The sequence below is a fragment of the Anas acuta genome, chromosome 12 (assembly GCF_963932015.1).
Source record: "Anas acuta chromosome 12, bAnaAcu1.1, whole genome shotgun sequence".
NCBI classification, from domain to species: Eukaryota; Metazoa; Chordata; class Aves; order Anseriformes; family Anatidae; genus Anas; species Anas acuta.
Window position 1 is genome coordinate 13,156,385 of NC_088990.1, and position 20,630 is coordinate 13,177,014.

At 47.6% G+C, this 20,630-nt stretch overlaps 1 long non-coding RNA gene across 2 annotated transcripts in view; it reads right to left on the bottom strand.

Moving 5' to 3' along the window:
- Window positions 1-1,517: 1,517 nt before the first annotated feature.
- LOC137862875 (uncharacterized) overlaps window positions 1,518-20,630 on the bottom strand; it is a 30,056-nt gene continuing 10,943 nt past the window's right edge. The window contains exons 3-4 of one of the 2 annotated variants that reach the window (XR_011100567.1): window positions 12,632-12,724; window positions 7,191-11,893 (exon numbers count right to left, since the gene is read on the bottom strand). This is a non-coding gene — a long non-coding RNA (uncharacterized lncRNA). Of the gene's footprint in view, window positions 3,487-7,190; window positions 11,894-12,631; window positions 12,725-20,630 lie in introns of those variants that run through there. The other variant, XR_011100568.1, reaches the window with a different exon arrangement.

Sequence of the window (20,630 nt, forward strand, 5' to 3'; positions counted from 1 at the left end):
TGTATCCATGGGTGTGTTTCTGTGTTCGTTGCTGCACGTACACACCCCAATCCTCCCCCAACACCACCAAAAAAAAAAAAAAAAAGGGAAAGAAAATGCCACGACTACACAAAGCAGCGATGTGAACCTTGTGGAGCTGCTGTCGAGCACAGTTAAGAGGGGACCTTGGTCTTTGCTTTTTCCCACAGAATCATTCAGGGACATCTTCAAACCCTCCCATCAGCTGCTAACTTCAGTGAATACAGAGCAGTCTGTTACAGGAGACTGACACCCTTTAGAAGGGCAGAAGCACATTGGAAACAGTTTCTGCAGTTCATGGTCCTGCTGGACGACGGGCACAGTGTACGTTCGCTTCCCTGGGTGCTCAGACACAGCGTGCTTAGCAGCCTTATTCCTCCCCTCCTCTTCCTTCCCTCTGTTTGACTCTAGGCTGTCCCTGTCCTCAGCACAGTCTCTCTCTTTCTGCTTTGATGATCGTTTCCCTCGTCCTTTCTTTTAGCCCTCCTGCCCTCAGCATTGGCTCTGGGGACCAGCGAGGTCTTTACTTTATCTCCTCTGCTCTGAGGACAGAGCACAGCTCTGTCTGGTACCACGCTGTAAGCAGCTTTGATCTCAGGGAACAGAAACCCAGGCTTGGGCCTGGGGACCACCCTGAGAGGCTGAGCTGACCTTGCTTCCCATGGGGAACTATTCTTCCAGACAACTCCTCTTTCTTCTCACCAGTAAGGCTGCCTCTCACTGCTGTCCTGGTGCCCCAGTGGCACGTTTTGCTGCAGGATGACAGAGCAGAGCTATTGACATCTTCCCATTTCACAGCCGGGAAGCTTCCACCCTACCACATAAAGCAGCACGATCATGTGCTGCTATGGTTTTACCATAGTCCTTCAACAAATTCCCCAAAACTGCCGCTCTCCTTCTAATGAGTGCCCTCTGGGATTTCATCCAACCCTTCAGAGATCGCCTTCCCAATCAGTACTGGGACCTTTCTCAGCCTTCAGAAAAGTTTGTGGTCTAAGCACATCAGATCTTTTGGCTTTATGTACATGGTAGGTTTTACAGGTGCTTCTACTTAGTGAAAGTCTGCCCCAGGGGTTTTCTTGAGCAGTGGACCAAATGTGTAAGTGCTTTACAAAACACTGAGCAACGTGAACCTCAGAGCTACAAATCTCCAACGCAGCTTCCAGTCAGAGAACAACTACTCAGCAAGCACTGAATCCAGTTGTGCCTCAGGTTCCTTGTACTAAAAAACAATCTTCAGAATAAACTGGTGTCCTCTCATGCTGTCCACTATCAAGAGGCTGGTTTATTACTTTTTTGAAACATGTTTCATTAATTTTGGGTTTTCCCTACTTTTCTTCTTTAAACATACACAAACACACACCAACAAACTCATAGAAGCTCAGGGGTTTTGTTTTGTTTCTTTATTGTGTGTGTGTGTGCCCTCCTCCTCACCTCTTTCAAGGGTTACTGGAATGTGTTGAAAATCTGACACATTTCTACAAGCTCTGGGGATAACAGGCTGGGAAACAAAGCCAATTTTCTCCCTGTGTACTCTGGAAACCTTTGCTGAGCTGCTGCAGGACAATCAGGGTTTGTCCACGTCCTTCTCAGCTACACCACTGAGGAAAGAAAACTCATGCCCTGCCCATGGTGACCAAAATGAGAGACGTCACAAGAAACCCATTCCACTTTTCCATTTTATTTTTCTCTAGGATCTTTTGCCCACTCCTGTAGATCCCTCTTCACTAGCTATGTTTCCATACATCCTGGATCAGTCAAAGCCAAGAGGTATAAGCCTCCTGTGGAGGAGTAGCAGAGCACAGTAGTTCTCAAGGAAGGCTAGAGGCCAGTGATGGGCTGCCTACATCCAGGGACATGGGAAAAAGATTCCAGGTAAATTTGAGATGGAGACCAAGGAGAAATGAGTCTGGAGTACCTGGACCACCTGCCAAAGCCATGCTTAGAGTATCCAGTATCTGTGGTGTTACCTGCTTGACACACACCTTGGAGCCTGCAATTGTGGCCCCTGAGATGAAAGCCAGGGTTGTAACCTGTTTACAGACTCCCTATGTCATTTCTAGCAAGCAAGCAAAGTAAAAGGATGGGCTAAGCATGGCTAGGCATAGGACACCTGCACATATCTGTGTCAGCCCAAGCCTCCTCCTTTCCCCAGGTCCTGCTTCCTAAACCCGAGTCTCTCTGCCTGCATTCACTGCGCTGCACTCGCCCTCGCTTTGCATTCTGCATCTCCCTCCCGAGATTTCCCACCAGCTTAACAGAGTGTGCACTGGAGAAGGTGCCCCTCGGCCCCTATCCTCATGCATACCCAATCAGGCCTCCTGATTATGCAAATTCAATACAGAACGTCACCCCTCTGCACCTCTACCCCACCCTGTTTCAGCACAAAAAGAGGGGAAAAAATAGCAAACCCTCCATTCACAACCAGAAACATTAATTATATGTAAGGATGGGCAGTCAACTCCCCAAAGCGTTTGCATAATTACTAATGCTAATGGATTCCGAGTGCCTCTCTCCTCCTCGTGGAGAAAATTTAATTGGAAAATGCATAAAAGCAGGAGGAGGGTGCTCTGAGTGGTCTGAAGTGGCGCACACACAGCAGAAGGGACCCGATCACTCCCCCTCGGCTCACATGGCCAACCTGCCCTTTCCTCCCTCACCTGATCCAGCATCACCCATTTCTGTAGAGCAGGCATGGGAGAGATCAAGGGGTAGGCTTGAAGAGCATCCAGGTCAGCTGCCTGGATCCCAAGGGGATTATAAAAATCAGATTTAGTGAAATTAGGAAATGCTCAACTAGATGCCTCAAAGACAGTGAGCAATACATGCCCCCTTCTCATCAGTCAGGCTTCTTGGACTCCCTAGCCCTGCAGATTTCCAACAGTTGCCTTTCTCTGCTCCCCTGCCTGCTGGTAGCTGCTGAGCTTCCCCAAGGCAGGACTTGCTTCTCTCTCCCCACCACCCCCAGTTACATTGCCACCAGGCTCCATTCCTTTGCCCACCAAAACTGGCCTTGCAGCAAATGGGGCTGGCTGCAGCACATCAGCAAGGATGCTCCAACCTCACAAAGTCTCCGTTGTCCTTGGGGGGAATGTCTTTCCTTTGCTTCTGTCAACCTACTATTAGCTAAAGGAGGTGTCAGATCTCTGGCATGGCCATCTCCTGGGGTCTACCCAGGCCCCACTGCCCCCAGCCAGCATACCTCCACAGCCAGCGTTTCCTAAGATGGTTAACAAGAGGCTGGCCATGTGTTTGATCTCCAGTTCTTTCACCTGCTCTCTCTCTCTACTTGCTGCCTCTCTGGAGTTTGGCATCTGGTCTGGGTCTGTCCTACAGACCGCACACACGAGGTCAGTTACGCTCCTTCACCTCCACCACCCTGACCCTCCTCAGGGGCTGGGTTCCTGAATTGAGATAAGTTTCATGCTGCACTGAGAGCAGCTGGTGAGGCACCAGATGGCTGAGAATCTGTAAAAATAAAAAAAAAAAATAAAAAAACTGGGGCTGTGACAGCAGCACTTTTATTGTTCACTCATTCCCACTGCTGCCAGACTCTGAATGCATATCAAACAGGGTACGTGCCCTTGCGAACACTACCGCTACACAATTGTGCAAAACAGTGACAAAGCTCCTCTAACACCCCCAGCCAAGCCTGCTTCGTGGTCTGAGGAGGACACCCTGCAACACTAATGAACCACTAATGAACCTCGGCATTGTAGCAGAGGGAGAACCGGCTCCATCAGTTGCCCCCTTGCAACACTTCGGCAGTGGCGCAGCATCCGGAGGGACTGGACACCGGTCATTTTTTTTTTATTGCACTATAAAGCATCATACACACCTTCAGCAGTGCATAAATAATAAATAACAGCAATAATATGGTCCCTTGAGCAAAGCTGCATTTCATCAGCAAGAAAGTCATCCTCTCGCTCCCTCTCAGCATCGCAGCGGGTGCCCAGGGGCATCCCCTGCTCTGGGAGGAGGTTGCGTCTCTGCTTTTCATTGCACGTAGCCCAGCATTCAGGGCAGGCTGCGGCTGTTCATCATCCTTCTGTTGTGAGATGAGTTTGGTAAACTCGCAGTCCTTGTGAGGGTGAGGGACCCGAGGCAGGCAGCACAGCACTTGGGCTGCCTTCTGACGTGCAGAAGCAGCAGCTGCTCTGGGCCTGGGCCTCCATTTTAAGCACCACCAACACAGAAATGTGACTGACACCTGCACGCACCAGAAAAAGTGCCTCAGGCAAGGCCAGGATGGAAAAGGTTTCCACTACCCTTGTCCTCTTTTGTCTGCTCGCTGGGGACCTCATTCCAGGCCTGCAGAATCCAGGGGAAGCCGCAGGTTTCCAGCACTTCCACAGCACAAATGAGCAAAAGCCCCCAGGAGCCTGCCTTGTGACACAGAGTTGAAGGATTGGTATGTACCTGAGCAGTATTTCTTACTCAGGTGTGCCCGAGTGACTGATTCTCTCAGAAAATCATTTGAACTTTACGTGACTGAATGGCACCCAATTCTGAATTTTACCAGCAGTCTTACCAGTTCACTCTAGATTCAAAAAAAAACAGGATTTAAACTATTTCCCTCAGGAGATTTCCAAAGGCTAACTTCTTTACCTAGTTGGTTTTTTTTTGTTTTGTTTTGTTTTGTTTTTTTTGTTTTTTTGGTTTTTTTTTAATCGTGACACATTTGGACATACAGATATGTTGCCTGGATTACAAACAAACTTGGAAATCAGCTCTGATGCACATTTAATCCATTTTTCCCAATACCGTAGAAGCACACAGACACCACTGGGCACGTTTTCACTCCTTCCAGCTAACCCCGAAGCAAAGGGTGGCCCTCGATCCTTGCTGTTAGAAGACATCCTTTTTTATTCACTTTTAACTACAGGAAGTAAAAGATTGATTCAAATAAAATACCAGAAAAAAAATTGTTTATGTCAAGCATTCAACCTGAACAAGCCTAGACTTTTCAAATTTTCTCTTCTTCTCATTGGAAATGCATAGACAATTTTTTGTTAAATGTTGTACCAAGCTTGCAACAGGTTGCAGGCCAGAAATGAGGGGGTGAGGGTAGCTCTGCTTGATTTTACCCCAGAGCTGGGTGGTATTTTTGCAACCCAGTTCATATCAAGAAAGGCAATGAAGAACAGCTCGGCAGGAGTTCGCTACGGTGATATGAAAAGCAAACACCTGCAGTATGAGGGTATTATTTCACTTCATTACACCTATGCAATGCTACCAGATGCAAAATAGGAGCTTGAAATGCGGTGGCAGACCTTGCCAGTAGAGCCCTTGATTTTCTGAGTGTAGGATACCCCAGCGGCCAAGGGGCTGCAAGAGGAGAGCTGCCAGCAGCACAGCAGAGAAAAAGAGCCCCCTTACAATTTAAGATGAGAAAAGGACAAGAGTTCAGGGGACAAAAGAGATGGAGGAAGACTTTCTTAAAAGCAAGCAAGGCCTTTCACTCTGATTCTGCAGTGAGGCAGCAGCTTGAGAATGGAGAAAATCAATGAGTAAGAGTTGAAGGGCTGGAGCTGCCTGAGAAAGGTACTTCACATACTCACTCCTTCAGAGGCAGTCCAGGGTGACTCAGCCTGTCTTGGAAAGGCTGCTTCATTTCCCCAGACTGTCTTGTTATTTGAGATCGAGTGTTGGGTAAGTGGTCTCAAGCAGCAGTAGTTCACATTTATATAGCATCTTCAGGACCAGTGTGCCCTAACTGTTTTTAGAAATTGTATATAGGCAGGGCCTCAACCACCACTAGGATCCAAAGGCAAGTGGGCAGCCTACAGCTACTTTTAAAAGAAAAGTTCACCTAGGATATTGTATTTTCTGAGCCTGTCAATTTCTAATAATGATTCTCCCCCCTACATTTATCATGGCCTAATTTCTGTCCCTGTAAATCCCAGCATCTGCGGGTTGTGGGCCCACTAACTAGAATGAGATCTGTAATCAAAAATGAGTCTAAGATTTTACTTATTTTTGTTTTCCTAGTCAGGTAACAACCTTGAAGGCAGCGGCAGGTTTTTTAGCAATAGCTCAAGATATCTCCTGGAGATTTAGTGTTTTCCAAAACGAGTGTAAGTGATTTCGCGTGAATCATTGAAGGTAGCTATAATTGCCAGAAGACTCACAACAGGTTTTGCAGAAAACGTTTCTCAGTTGCATCTGACAGTCCACCATGAGCAAGACAGCATGAGAACAAAACATCATAAGGTTACTGCAGAACAGCTTTGAAGAACAACATACCTGAAAAGGGTTATTGGCTGGAAATTCAGACAGGAGCAAAGTAGCTTCTGTGAAACCACAAAGGCACACAACAGCGCTACTCAGAGTTGTTTGCATGGATCTCTTGAATGCAGCAACAAATTAAATAACCTTGTTTCTACGAGATTAACCCATAGCTAAAACACTGCATCTTCATAAGGCAAAAATCTTAGCTTATTGACAAAAACATATTACCTTCTTCTTCAGTACAGGAAATAAAGACATTCTGGAGAAGGACAATTTTATTTGCTGTCTCGGATGCTACAAACTTTGGAAATATCAAAATATTTCCAATAATCATTTGTAACTACAAAGCTGAAAAAGGAAACAACCCATTGTTGTCTTGATTACTTTGAAAGCAGCACTGAAAATTTTATTTGGAACACTGTCAAAAGTTAAAGATTTACTGTAATGAAATTATTTAAATATTGGCAAAGCATCCCCACTTGCAATTGGTAATGTCTATATGCATTTGTATGTGGAGTTTTGTTTCCCATGGCTAATGGAATACAAGAATATCTCATAGAGCAAGTATATTTCTGGATATACCGTCCTTTGATCAAGACGGCTGCATTCCAAAGTTGGAAATCTTTTTGCCTTATCTCTCAGCATTCCCGCGGGGCATTTCCACAGACTACATTTGAAAAGGCTTCTTTTTTTGAAATACTCCTAGACTACTCGAAGAGACTTCAGCGAAGGGGAGGAGGATTGGATTGTTCGGTAGCAATTTTTAAGCTCTTTCAGGCAAACCAACACTGGGAGGCACTTTCAGAACTCCAAGCCACTTATGGTCCTTCCACAGTAAGCTTTTTTTTTTGGGGGGGGATGAAGTTTTAAAATTAAAACAATAGCAAAGCACATTATTTGAAAAGTTACAAAAGAGTTGAAGACGAAATCATTTGGCCATAAATGCAACTTTAATCTAAGAACACAGCATTCAGGGAAAAAAAAAAAAAAAAAGGAATTGCATCCAGCAAAATGTATTAGCTCTCAAATATCTGGCTTCACATTGCAATTAACTAAACTGCCTTAATCCAATTCAGCCACTGAGAAAACAACTCACCACAAAACTGTTGACTTCTCAGGAAGCCATGATCATTACTCAAAGGCTAAAATTTGTCAACAAGCTTCGTTGAACTGTACCCTGACAACAGCATATAATGAGAGACTTGATAATGTGTGTGTTGAATGCAGGCTTCAACAGCCTTATAGTCAAACCTGGCCAAACTTATTTAAATTTTAGGTCTTCATCCTCCTAACTCATGGAATACCTCACGTCCCTTCCTTCCTTTTACAGGCAAAAAAGGACTAATATTTTCCTTGAGAAACAAGCTGAGACACACTGCAGAAATATTGACTCTGTTAAGGCTGAGTTTCAAATTAAAGTCAATTTCAATTATACATGTAAAGAGTTTTATGAAATAATTTTAAAAAACAAAGACACATTGAAATGCATTGAAACTGCTAATAAGTATTATATTTTAGATAAAAATTGACTCTTAAGAAAATTGAATTTTGTACTTGAGGGCAATGGAAATGTAGACTAGAAATGCTAAGGAAAACAATAGTTTAAAATGTCCTCTAAAACAATCAGCTAAGAAAGGTGGTTGCTCTAATTCTGTAAAAAAAATAAAATAAAATTACTTCCACCTGTACCTAGTTTCCAGGAAATTACAATCAAAACTATTGTAAGGCATTCCTACAGCCAAACACAAAGACAGAAGACCTCTGCGTGGCACTGATCAACCAGCACAGGAGAAGCCATTTCCTCACCCTTGGGTATAGCAGGGGGCAGCCCAGGGAACTTCCTCACCTTACGAAAGGGAATTAGAGGAAGGATTACCATTTTTCTCCAGTCCTTCACCAATGATTCTAGCAGAAGGAAGCTCCGCAGGGCAGTTGCTTTTCTTGGTGGATGCTACCTCACAACCTTTTTTATTTTAAGTGTGTATTTTGTAACAACATTTTGAAGTGCTGGCTTTCGTGCAGTTCAAGGTTCTTAGTGGCTTCTGAAGATTGAGACCCATCCAAGTAGGCACAGCAGCCACAGGACTGCACTCATCAGCCCCAAAACCAGAAAGGTTTTTGCTGTGTTTAGCTCAACCACCCTCTCTTACATTTCTCAAGCACTGATGTTCTCGTAGCATAGTCAGAAACAGTGAAAGCTTCAGTAAGAAGGCGAATAACTCCTGCCACCTTGTTGAGGGCTCTGTCCTTGAACTACGCTAAGATGTGCATTCCAGGTGAGCACGCATCTCGTGTGTGTGCAGCTGCTGCTTGCTACCCATACATTTGCTACAGCACCCAAAGCTCCTCAGGGATGTGCCTGGAGCAGTAGGGCACATGCAAATCCACTGCACGACCCAGAATTGCTCCCTGACATACACACACAGAGCATCTTCACAAACCAGTGCCTCAGCCAGGAGCCTGGGTTAGATGCTTGAATAAAACATGGAAGATCTGTATTCCAGTCATGATTTCACCGCAGACTCCCTGGGTGACCTTCGGCAGGTCATTTAAGCTCTCTGTAAAAATAAGACTGATAACACTTCCTCTATCTGCCTTGCCTATTTAGACCTTAAGCTCCTCAGGCAGAGATTGCCTCGTACACGCACCGAGTCCCTAACAGTTGGGGCCTCTAATAACTACTGTGATACAGGTAATTATCAACAGGGACAATGCAAACAGCATTGACAGGGACAGAGTTCCACTACCCAGCCCCAAAAACACCGCAGAAGGGAAGCAGCACAAAGCAGGAAGTTGTGGCTGAGCCAAACAGAGACATTATCAAATGCAAAAATATTTCTGAGCCCTGCGATCAAACTGGAAGGCAGGTTTAGGGCTGTAACGAAAGAAATCACATTATGACCTGCTTGCACAGCCCCATGCAGAATTCACAGAGGCTTTTCCTTTCTTTCTACGCTTGGGTACTGTGATAGCAACTTATTTTTTCTCCTTTTCATAAATTAAACTTTAAGTGACCAGCAGTGTGCAAAGTCAAAATCTTGCAGGGGTCGGGGAGGGGGACTGCTTTATCAGTGATGAAGCAGAGCACTAGGCAATGTGATTTGTCTGTTTGCCTGTTTTCATTATCTTTTTTATGTTAGCATTAAAGACTTATGAAGACCATATTAAAAAATGCTGCAGAATGACTATTTGAACAAGACCAAAATGCACCTCTGAGAACAGCAGGTAATAGCAAGGCTATGCTTTTGCCTGTGAGCTGAGAAAGATGTAACGCCAGTGATGAGGTCTGCTGAAAAATTCCTTCCTGTCTCTGCTTCTGTTTCTTCTTGCATCTTTTGGCCTTTGCTCAACAACAGCACAGAGAGAGCTAGGGGCTACGGTCACAGGAGCCCAAACAGCAGCACTCACCAGCTCTAAATGACCATGCAGTACGGCTGCTCCAACTCATTTCAGGCTGCTTCTCCAGGGAGGGCTGCCTGTGGGCTCACAAGCTGCTTACAGGGTACAATCCCCGTCCATCCTCGGGGGAGCTTGATAGAGATTAGGTGTGCTCTGCTTACAAGGGAGGTGCAGGGGAAGCACTGCTGTATTTTTGTAGCCTGTCTTGTTGCATCCAAAATAGAGCCCAGAACCTTTGGGCTAGGTTTTGTTTTAGTGTGTGTTTTTTTTTTTTTTTTTTTTTTTTTTTTATTTGATTATTTTGGTTCCTGCTTGTTGGTTTCTTTTGTCTCTTCTATTAGAGATTCAGTTTTTGTCTCCTGTTTTCTCCTGGAAAATTTTGTAGATGGGTGGAGAACTAACAGGCTTAGGATATCAGAGGAGCCAACAGATTGACAGAGTCTTACAAATCACAAACAGACCTTTTTATGTAAGATGAGGCAGTTGCTTAAAGGGTACCACAAAGATGCATTTTACTAACCTAACAAATGTTCTGGCCAGCTTTTGCATAGCAGGAGGTGCAGACTGCTTGGGAAATTTGCTTCACAGCCCACCCAAAAACGCTGAGGCAAGTGCACAACCCACACACACACTTAGGTGCACACACAGAGAATGATTTTAAACAAAAAGCAAGCAGCTTTCCTGTGAATTCCTCTTCTGTTACAGGTTGCTAACAGGCACTGCCCAATCCCACCACTGCATTGCTGTGTAAGAGCAGCTGATAATCACCCTCTTGGGTATTAAAGCCAGAAGGGATAGGTGAGATCGCTTATGCTGCGTTCTCATTTTTACACACACGCACGTATGTATCAGTTGCTTACACCACAACTCCTTTCTGCTGTCAGTGCACTGCTGTGGGACGCAATTATCCACTTGTGCCCTTCAGCCCCTGCATCTCCTGATGGAGATAGGGGAAAAGCATTTAAGAACAGAAAAGCTCTGATTCTCTGAAGGCTCAAGCAAGCCTATCGCCTCCATTTCCTGGGCAGCTATTCCCACATGTGTAGCATGCAGATGAGGGAAGACATTTGATTTTAAAACCAAAAACCGGATCAATTCCAAAGGAAAGTAAAAATGCCTTCACCCGAGAAGTGGCCCATTAGCCAACCGTGACAAGACATCTCCATCCTGTGTTTCTTCACTGCCTGCTTCATGAAGACGCATCTACAGACCCTCTCCTGTCCAGGACCAAGGGTGGACGCCTGCATGCTGGACCCTTTCTGAGCTCCACAGAGGAGACAGTACCAGTTGCTGTGGAGACAGAGCCTTCCTGGGGTCTATGATTAAGGGATGCTGTACCCTAAAAGCACTCAGGCACAAGTACCCGTACAGAAAACTCGTTAAGTCAATAGTGAAATCAAAACTCGATATATCGTGGAAATCAGTGGGACCTGAAGTACAGGCCAAAAGATGAGAACTGTCCCCCCAGTGCTCTCCTGAGTCAGGGCTGGAATAAGCAGAGAGCAGAGGAAAGGGAATTATTTCAGCTTTGTTCCCTTCTGGATGCTCCATATGCTGCAGCCAGCTGTTGTGGTTTGTGCATACTCTCTACAGTGGGCACGTGTGACAGACTCTTACCTCCCTGCAGTGTGACTCAATCATACCAGGTCTCAAATGGTTTGCTCAAGCCTCTGATGCAGTTTGCATTTTCCCCATCCCCATCCCTGTATTTTCTCTTACCCAAGCCTCATGGCTTTAATGAGTCACATCCTGAGGACAGGAGGGTTAGGTGACTGTTCTCAGTCCATTCAGAGCTTCCTCCCTTACCCACTGTTCATCTACCAGCTTACAGCAATCTCAGCAACCAGAGGGAACATATTTCACTAAAAAGACAAACCAATTAGTTTTGGGGGTCAACGCCACAGACAAGAATCTCTTAAAAAGATGTTTTCCTTTTAGAAAACTACAGTGAAGCCAAGAGAAAACTGGTGATGGAGTACAGCAAAGCCCACCAGGCGCTGCTCAAACATCCTACAAACATACAAGCCTTTCAGAGAGCACTGCACAGCACAGGGCCAAATCCTCCACTCTTAGTTCAGGAGGATCTCTGGCATACAAGAGAACACAGCCTGCAAGCCCCAGAATCAGACCCCTCATTTATGCTGCATGTCCTGCTAAGCAGAGGGGCACACTGCTAGGAAAAGTCTTTGGGTTTTAGCGTTGCCATTCTTCTCAAAAGTTGCTGCAGCGTTTCCCCATAGTAGATCTGAAATGCGATGACAAGAGAATTTGGCTGTTTGCCCACTGCTGTCACTACCCATCACATCTCCCAAAGACCCACAGCCTTCTCTGAGCTTTTCTTTTCCTATTACTTTCATCCATCCAAACAGCAGAAATCCTTTCCCATCATTTTTTTTTCCAGCAGATTTCTCCTCCACTGGCTCAAAGTGGTTCCTCCCACTGTTCCCCCACATGTTGGCTCTCAGCTTTAATCAAACTCACTTCCATATCTCCCATCTGATTAACAAAGCGCTGCCTGGCCCTCGGCCACCCTCAGAGCTGGCACAAGCAGGTGCAGCTCTGACAAAGTGACATCAAGCTGTGTGCACCCCGGATTGGGCTCATCCCTCTGATGGAGGCCTCTTGCTCCCAACTCTTTCTGAAAGCTGTCTCATGGCTTACACATGTGAGGAGAAACCAAGTCAGTTCTCGCTGAACATACTCCTAGAATCACTACACGTATAAGCTGCCTCATCCTATATTTCTCCTACCTCTTTGAACATAAACGCAGTCTTTTCAGCTTGGATGTTAGTGCTGTAGGGAGCGATGAGCCTGCTGAGCGCTCCTCTGGTATCAGCAGAACCTTTATTTACATTTCTTTCCAGCAAAATAGAGCAAACTATCCTCAGTACCTGGTGAAGGGAGCCTGTCAAACACACAGTTGCATGCAACTGTGACCCCGCATGAAGGAGAAAAAGAAATCAGTTCTCTTTCCTAGCCTTACCGTTTCCCAGGCAATTTGCAGAGATGCCCATGTGCAGATCCATCCTCAACGAACTCCCAGCGTCCTGGAGCACAGGCAGATGCAAAACAGAGCCTTGTAAAAAGAAATGTTTGTGACAAGAGTCGTGAAGACATTTCAAAGCTACAGGCAACATTGTGCTGACTCACACTTCCACCAAAACCCACTTTTCAGAGGCATCAGTAATATCTGCCCAGGGACCTCCAGCTCCTTGATTTACTAGGCTTATCGTACGAATGAAGCCAACAGGCAGCCGTGTGTTTTAGACACCAACAAGACGTGAGTGGTGGAACTCCTCGCTGCAGGGTGCTGGATGTTATCAATTCTCATAAGCTGAAGAATGCAAGGAAGGAAACTCCATCTAGAGCTGAGAAATACAATGAAATTCTGTCTGGTTAAAAAAGTAAAAAATCTCTGGAGGCAGTGAGAACACATGAAGGAGGTGCCACAACATGCTCACCCTGCTTCTAACGTTCTTCCTCAGGGATCCACCATTTGCCACTGCAGGAGAAAGAAATCCTGACCCGATGGGCACTGGATCTCACATAGCATGGTTGCTCTTCTACAGCCAAGGCAAACAAAGCATAAATTCACCCGCATCTCTACACTACCTGCACAACCCTCCCAGGTCTTTCCGCTGTGCCTGCCAGCCATCACACTGCACAAAGAGCCACGGGCTCACAAATTGTTCAATTTGCCTCCTCGTACATTTCAAAAAGGGTTCCCATCTAGGCTTGGAGTTCTACATTTACCTCCATTACCTTAAACACCCAAGAGAACAGGAGAATAGTCATCCCATGCTCATTTTATAACCAGAAAGAGAAGGCATGGCCAGAAGGTGGGTGACCTTAGGCAGGCTGAGTTCTTGCTCTCCCCCAGTGTGCTGACTGCGTGCCGCCCAGCTGCGACCCCATCACTGCTGCACACAACTGTGCTCAAGGTTTATTTGCATTCCTTAGCTTGGATGGGATCAACCCAAACTTCAGCGACGTACACAGGCAGAGAACAAAATCACACCTCCAGAGTCTAAATCTTGCATGCAAAATGTATGGAGGGATTACGGGACAGCACCTCTGGGAGCACTACGGGAATGACTGTTCCATCACTTCCCTGTGCCCTCTGTCACTGTGGATGCATCACTTCAGCACAATAATTCCTGTATTCAACCAAAAGAAAGGAATAGAGTCCCACTGCAATGCCAGAAAGATGTGCAGAAGGAGGCCTCCCAAGCCCTGCACCAGCAGCTGTCAGGCTCTGCCCTTTTTGAGGGAGTCTGGGAAAATACAGGGTATGACAGAGCACATGGTCCACCTATGGGCAACACATACTGACCTGGGTACGGAAGACAATGCACACACGCTCCTTCCCTGCGCCCGGAGCCACACACCATCCCCTTCAGGTGCGACTCAGCCTCACGCAGGGAGAGTGAAGGGAGGCGCTGAAGGCTGGAGCTTCTCCTTTTGTCCTTGACAGCTCTGGAACACCAAACATACCACAGCATCTGGCCAAGCAGCCTGGCTTGGGCTGTCGCTCCCTTGCCAGGGAGACTGACTGACAGATTTGATCAGGCACACGGAGGATGGGCTAGGACATCCTGAAGCCCCATCTCCAGCCGCCTGCTGCTTGCAGCGTTAATCTCCAGTGACAGAGAGCCCCCACCATGCACAAACCAGCTGTGCGACACTGCAAGTAGGACAACACGTCACCAAGGGAAACAGAAGGGGCTTGTAAGTTGCCTTGGTGTTTTGCTAAGGCAATACGCCCCAAAACCCTGCCACCAACAGGGAAGGCAGCTGGGATGGGGGATACAAAGTGGGAAGTAGAATAGAGAAGCCCCAGGATTGGGAAGGGAGAGCTGAAGTCTCCCTCAAGGTGGCCTGTGTGGAGCACACCACAAAGCTTTCTATCAGGAAGAGATCTCTAAAGCACCCTCCTGACACTGGGAGATCTCTGAGCTCTAAGATGAATGCCAAGGAGTAGCGACACTATTAAGCCTTGATCTCCAAGGGTCATCTCCTGCATCGTACACGCAGCGATCCACCAGCCCTGCTGCTTCCTTGCTGCCTGCAGGAGCTGCCTCTGCTTCTCCCTCATCTTCCATATTCCTGCGTGCCCTCTGCCTGATCTCCACTTCACATACTCCGTCTCCAGCCTCTGTCTTCCCTGGCGGCGCATATACCCTCTGCTCCTGCTACAAAGCTATGAATCATGATAGAATAATAAGCTCGTTTATGAGCTGCACACAAGCCCAAAGGACCAAAGAGCAGAATAAATCGCTACAAAGCTCTCTAAGCCGATTTATTCATTCAACAGGTTTCTGCTTTGACTCCAGCCTCCTCTAACTGATGTCCAAACAATGCGGTAGTACAGCAGGACAAACAGCAACCTGCTTTCAAGAGGTTCATTACTTTTGTCTTTTCAAGATCAAGAGATGAACTGACTTGTAAAGGATTCGAGTCCCGGCGCACCAGCTGAACGCCTCGCTGCTCTGCCTGATCCCCAGGCTCGCAGGAAGGCCAGCGGCAGCGCGCAGTATGTAAATGCACTGCTAGCACAGGGACTGCCAGCACAGGGACTGCCAGCACAGACCTACGGCACAGCTCCGCTGTCTCACCTCCGGGGCCCTCTTGTCCTCAGGGTGGTGGACAAGGGTTTCGCAATGGGCCTCTCTTGATGCAGGAAGACTTGCAGAGCTGAACACAGCAGGTTGCTGGCTGGTACAGTCCATGCCCACAGAGGGCTTTGCCCTTCTTTCACCCAGCAGACCACACCACCACGCAGGTACCTGTTCCTTCCTGCACAAATGCATCCACGCGGTAGCTCAGGACCACTCCTCTTATCTCACCAGCAGGACCCTGAGGCAAGGCAGGTTGCAAACACTTACCAACGTTTGCTTTTCGAGGCAGGAGCAGAGCTGGGAGGGAAATCTGCACATTCCTTTCTCTGTCCCTTGCCATCCTACCTCCTTTTGGCCTTTTCCCCGACCCTTCTGGCCAAAAGCTCATCCACTTGTTCTTTGCCAGGCCTGTTACCAAGGTTTACCCACTCCCAGGCTCTCTCACTCCAGCCTCACCAAGGTGTTAGTAAGAAAGATTTATTTCTGTAGCTTTTCCAAGTTCATCACAGTGCAGGCACAGAGAATTAGGAAATTAGGAAAACACAAAATCTTGCATGATTTCCCATTAGAGCAGGTGTGTCCCCCCCAGAAATCCAGGTAAGTAACCAAGCCTAGGAGAGCCCCCACCCCCCAAACACCCCAAAAGAAAGTGTGAAATAGCCTAATGCATGCGACATAGCAACTGGAGAGCCTGCATCTGCCGCTATACCTGCCCCGTGTTATCTGACTAGCTTGGGTCACAAGGGTCTCTCATCTACAAGAAAAAGGCAGTAATTGCTCTTAAACATTCATCTGTTATTCACATTACAGCACACCCACAGGGGTCCTATCTGAGGCCCACAGGGAGAGGCAGAATATTTAGGAGAACTAAAAAAAAAGTACAATAATTCAGTATCTCAGCCCAGTGGAACATACATTCTGGGACACAGGATAGGGACAGGGTCCCACGGCAGAGTACACTGCCTCTCCCAAAGCCCCAGGGGACTGGCAGGTGTTAGACAAATGCAGAGCAATCTCTTAGAGATGCTTTGGGTAGGAACTATAAAGAACTATAAAGGAGAAGGAAGCAGGGCACAGCTGAAAATAAAAGGCACAAGAAAAAAGCATCTGTTAGCAGGCATCCTATTTAGTGACTCTGTAAATTGAAGGTAATATCAAGGAGGCATTAAGGGATCTCTCACAGGCCCTTGCTCTTATTGTTTCACAGGGGTATCATAGCAAAAAGGAAGTCTTAAGAATGGGTAGGTGGAGTCCCTTGATTCATTAGTCCCTGTAATATCCTAAAAGCATCACAGCAAGACAGAAAACACCAAGTCAAACTGCAAGCAGTCTCTCTCTGACCCAGGGTGGGGTTTACCCTTTGGGAGGCTGTTGGCTACTTCCACTGATGCCCTCTCTGCCAAAGCCACAACGTTTTCCAAAATCTCTGCAGAACAGTTGGCTTTCCAACTGTGGAGCCTTCATGCTGAGAGTATCCCTAATTTATCTCCGTGGGGATGAAAGGAGCCGGGAGGAAGGCATTCAGTTCTTGCTCAAATTAATCCCTCTTTGCTTTCAGAACAGCCCAGGAATCTCTCAGCTGGCATTTTCGTTCATGACTAAATGCTGGTGGAGGGTGTAATACATGGCTTAAAGGAACAGCTCACTGTGAGCACGCACACTGCCAGGCTCACACCGCCTTTGCTTTGCAACAGGACTCAGAGACAGTGGGCTTTGAAGGGCTTTTACAAACACCTTTCCTCTACATAATTAAAAGCTGGTTATTTTTGCAACACAAGATGGAATCATGTTTAACAGCCCGATGACAGCAAGGAGCTACAGCAGGGGAGGCACACTCTGCAACTACAGGATAAACGGCCTCCAAAAACTACGGGGGAGCAGCAGAAATTGCAAAGAAAGGAGACACTGCAAGTAAATGGAGGAGCTATTCTCGTCCCGTAGGGGTGTGAATTTCTGCAAAGTGCTTGCTTCAAGATCAGGGTTGAGGTCCATTTAGCAGAACAGTGGGGGAGAATGCAGGAACCAAATTAGTAAGGACAAGGAATTCTTCTCCGTGTCCTCGGTGCGGGCTTGACTCAGCACCCATTGCAGGCATTGGAAATCTTTCAAGTGACTGTAGTGACCCCTAAAGATTGCCAGCCAGGCCCAGATTAAGAGCCTTTAGCAGGAGCCACCCAGGATGAGACAAAGTCTGAGCTCTCCCAAGGTATCCCACGTGAACTGAAACCTCATCAGCTCCATGGGGAACAGACCACAGTCTTCTGCTAGAGGGTAGGTGAAGCTGCCAGAGAAGACAAATAAAAGTTTGAGACACGCCATGAGAGCACCCTTGAAAAGCTGAGGACCAAGAGCAGCTCGCTCTGCATTTAGTCCAGGGGAGCAGAGGCAGGTATTTGGCCCCACAGAGTGGGGACACTCAGCACAGACCAGCACCACCAGACTGCTGAGACAACAGCGCTGCACTGACATCCCGAGGGGCTGGTGGGAGCACCAACAGCTCCTCCTGCCAACTGGCAGGGGCTGCAGACAAAGCCCTGGGAGAACCCCGAGCATTTCACACCGAGGACATGAACTTGGAGCATATCTGCATGATGGATCACAGGCCATGAGCTCACGTCTGCTCCGTGCTGCAGTCCAGCCAGGCGCGTGTGTGCTCACCACCCTGCTATTTGGATTTGACAGTGCCTGCGCAGCTCAGAAACCATGCAGAGCCACCCCAGCAGCACCACTACCTACACGTGAAGCGGCCAATTTAAATTCATCCCTTGCTTGTCTTCAGGAATTGCAGCCTCAGAGCGATTGCACCACACTTACAGAAAGTCTCCTTTCTCATAGAATAAAATAGCTGCTCTGGCAGTGATTTCAAAGGCATGCAGGCAGTTTGGTGCTTTCAGGAATCCTTTGAATTTAAGAATCGAGAACCTACATCATCCTGAGTGCTTTGGGACACTTTTCCTAAGGGTTCACAAAATGCTTTTGAACAAGGGACTCAGCCTCTTGAAGGCATTTTGCTACCCTCGCGGTGCTGCCATGGCTTGTATGGGCAGGTGGCCTCAAACTGGCCCCAAACAGCAGTAACAGACACTGATCCAACGTCTCACCCCACTCAGTATAGGCTTTTTTCCTCTTTTTCACAGGCAAAATAACCACTTCAATTTAGTTTCACATCAATACGTTGCCCAGGATAATAGGATAGATGAAAAGAAGAAGGGCTGACGAGCAGGAAAACATAATAAAAAGGTGCTTGACTGTGCGAGTCGGTGCTGGCCTCTGTGTCAGCGGCACAATTAGTCCTCCTCTTGCAGGCCGCATGGCTTGGTGTTGCATTTGACAGACAAATCAATCCTCCCCTTCTTCTAAGCACTGTCTAATGAATAAATCAGCAAGGTCAGTGGTGCTGCTGCTTCGCCCTTTCCCTGGCAGCCAGCTGGAGCTGGACCCGCCGCCTGGCTCCATCTGCCTTGCTTCCTACAGGATCCAAGCATCCTGGGGAGCAAGACTGAGCGGTTAAAACACACGACTGGGCAGCAGAAGTCTGGTTTTACTCCTGACTCTAATGTGTCATCTCAGGCAAGTCGTATCAGCCCTTCAGAACAAACTGTGCATTCCCTCAACACATCCTGTCTGCTTAGCCAGCTGTGGAAGAAGGTGGTGGGGAGAAGGAATAGACAACACACCACCAGCCAACACCAAGGAATATTGCCAGTGGGAAGTTCCACCAAAGGACCTGAGGTCACTGCTGGCTTTGATTTGGTCTACTTCACCACTGCTATCTGCAACAAAAGTGGAAAAAACCTGCCAGATCCAACCAGGAGTCCTCCAAGAAGTCCAAACAAAGCAGTTATCAATGTCATTGCTGTCTGACTGCAGAAAAGCACGATTAGGCCCTCACCACCTCAGCTGAACTGGAAGCTGCAGCAAGGAGACACCTGGGGCTGCAGCATCACTGCCACCATGGCACCGCAGGAGGCAGCAGAAACAAGACCCTGTCCCATGACTGCTGGATGTCCGGGCAGATGGAGGATGCCCAGCTCTGGGGTGGATGAGGCAGAAGGGATTATCACATGCAGGAGCAGACTGGGAGCTCCCACCATCGGCCACCCCACACCAGGGAGGGGGAAGGAGCGCTTGCTGCAGCCAGCCCTGTCCCTGTCGGTCACCTCCAGCTTTGCTGGAGAGCCCCGGATTATTGTGCTGCTGTGCTATAAACAAATTGTTATAATGATCCGGTCTTGTGCATGCAAAAGGGCCCTGAGCTAATTAATGCAATAATAACAACAGCAGCAGCAGCAGCAATTTACTCAGCACCAAGTACGTATTAAGTGTTTTCAAAACACCCAGGAAGACAGACTGAGTGCTTTGGGCCAGCAGTCTTAAGTGGAGAGGAGAGGGAGATGGGAAAACAAGCACATGGGGATCGGGTGAGAACTGTGGCACATCAGAGACCTGCCAGAAGTGGCTTCTTGCAGACCTGCTGTAACACTGCCACCCTGCCATGCAGAAAGTTGGGCTCTCCTTCCTTTTTCTCCTCTCTCTAGTCCCCAGGTGATGTAAATGCCGTCCCCCGCTTATCGCCAGGAGTCTTTAGCTTTGGAGTGATTCTGACTGGACTAACCCACAAATGCTTTACTCGAGGTAATCCATGGAAGATTTGCTCCAAAGGCCTCACGTCCCCTCCACCACTGCCCCGACCAGGGACTTGCCCAGCTCTGGTTTAAGAGCTTCACTCCTGCTTGTCTCCACAGTGCTGAGCTCCCCTGAAATCCCAGGGCAGTGAATAATGCATGACCTAAACACTATTTGTAAGCCCACAGAAAGCGCTTCCCTCAGCCCGAGCCAAAGCCTGGCACAAGGAGCAAACAATTTCTGCAGCGACCACAGAAAAAAATGGGAAAAGAGGCAAAGCAAGACAGAGACGTGTGCTGAATGGGAAAGTGATGACACACTGCTCACCAGGCCTAACCCAACAACCAACTCAGCTGAGGAGAGTCTATCCCCTCCTGACCCCAAGGACAGAGCTCCCTGATATGATGGCAAGAACCTTGCGAGCCCTGGGCAGCGATCACACACAGGAGAACCACGACTGAGCTGAAAAGTGGCCCTGTACCAACCCACACCGTGCCTGCCTCTACCCGACAATCAGCTCAGGAGGACCACCACCATGCCTTCCTTGCAGTACAGCACACCCAAACCACTGCTGCCCGAGCCTAGAGGCTATAAGGACAGCGACAGCCACAAGACCAAAGAAAGGCCCCACCATCAACGCTGGGGAAGAGAGAATCCCCATACAATAATGAAAGATGACTAAGTGCTGGGCCATAGGTACAGATATTAATTACAAATACAGCTTTCTGCCATGCAGGC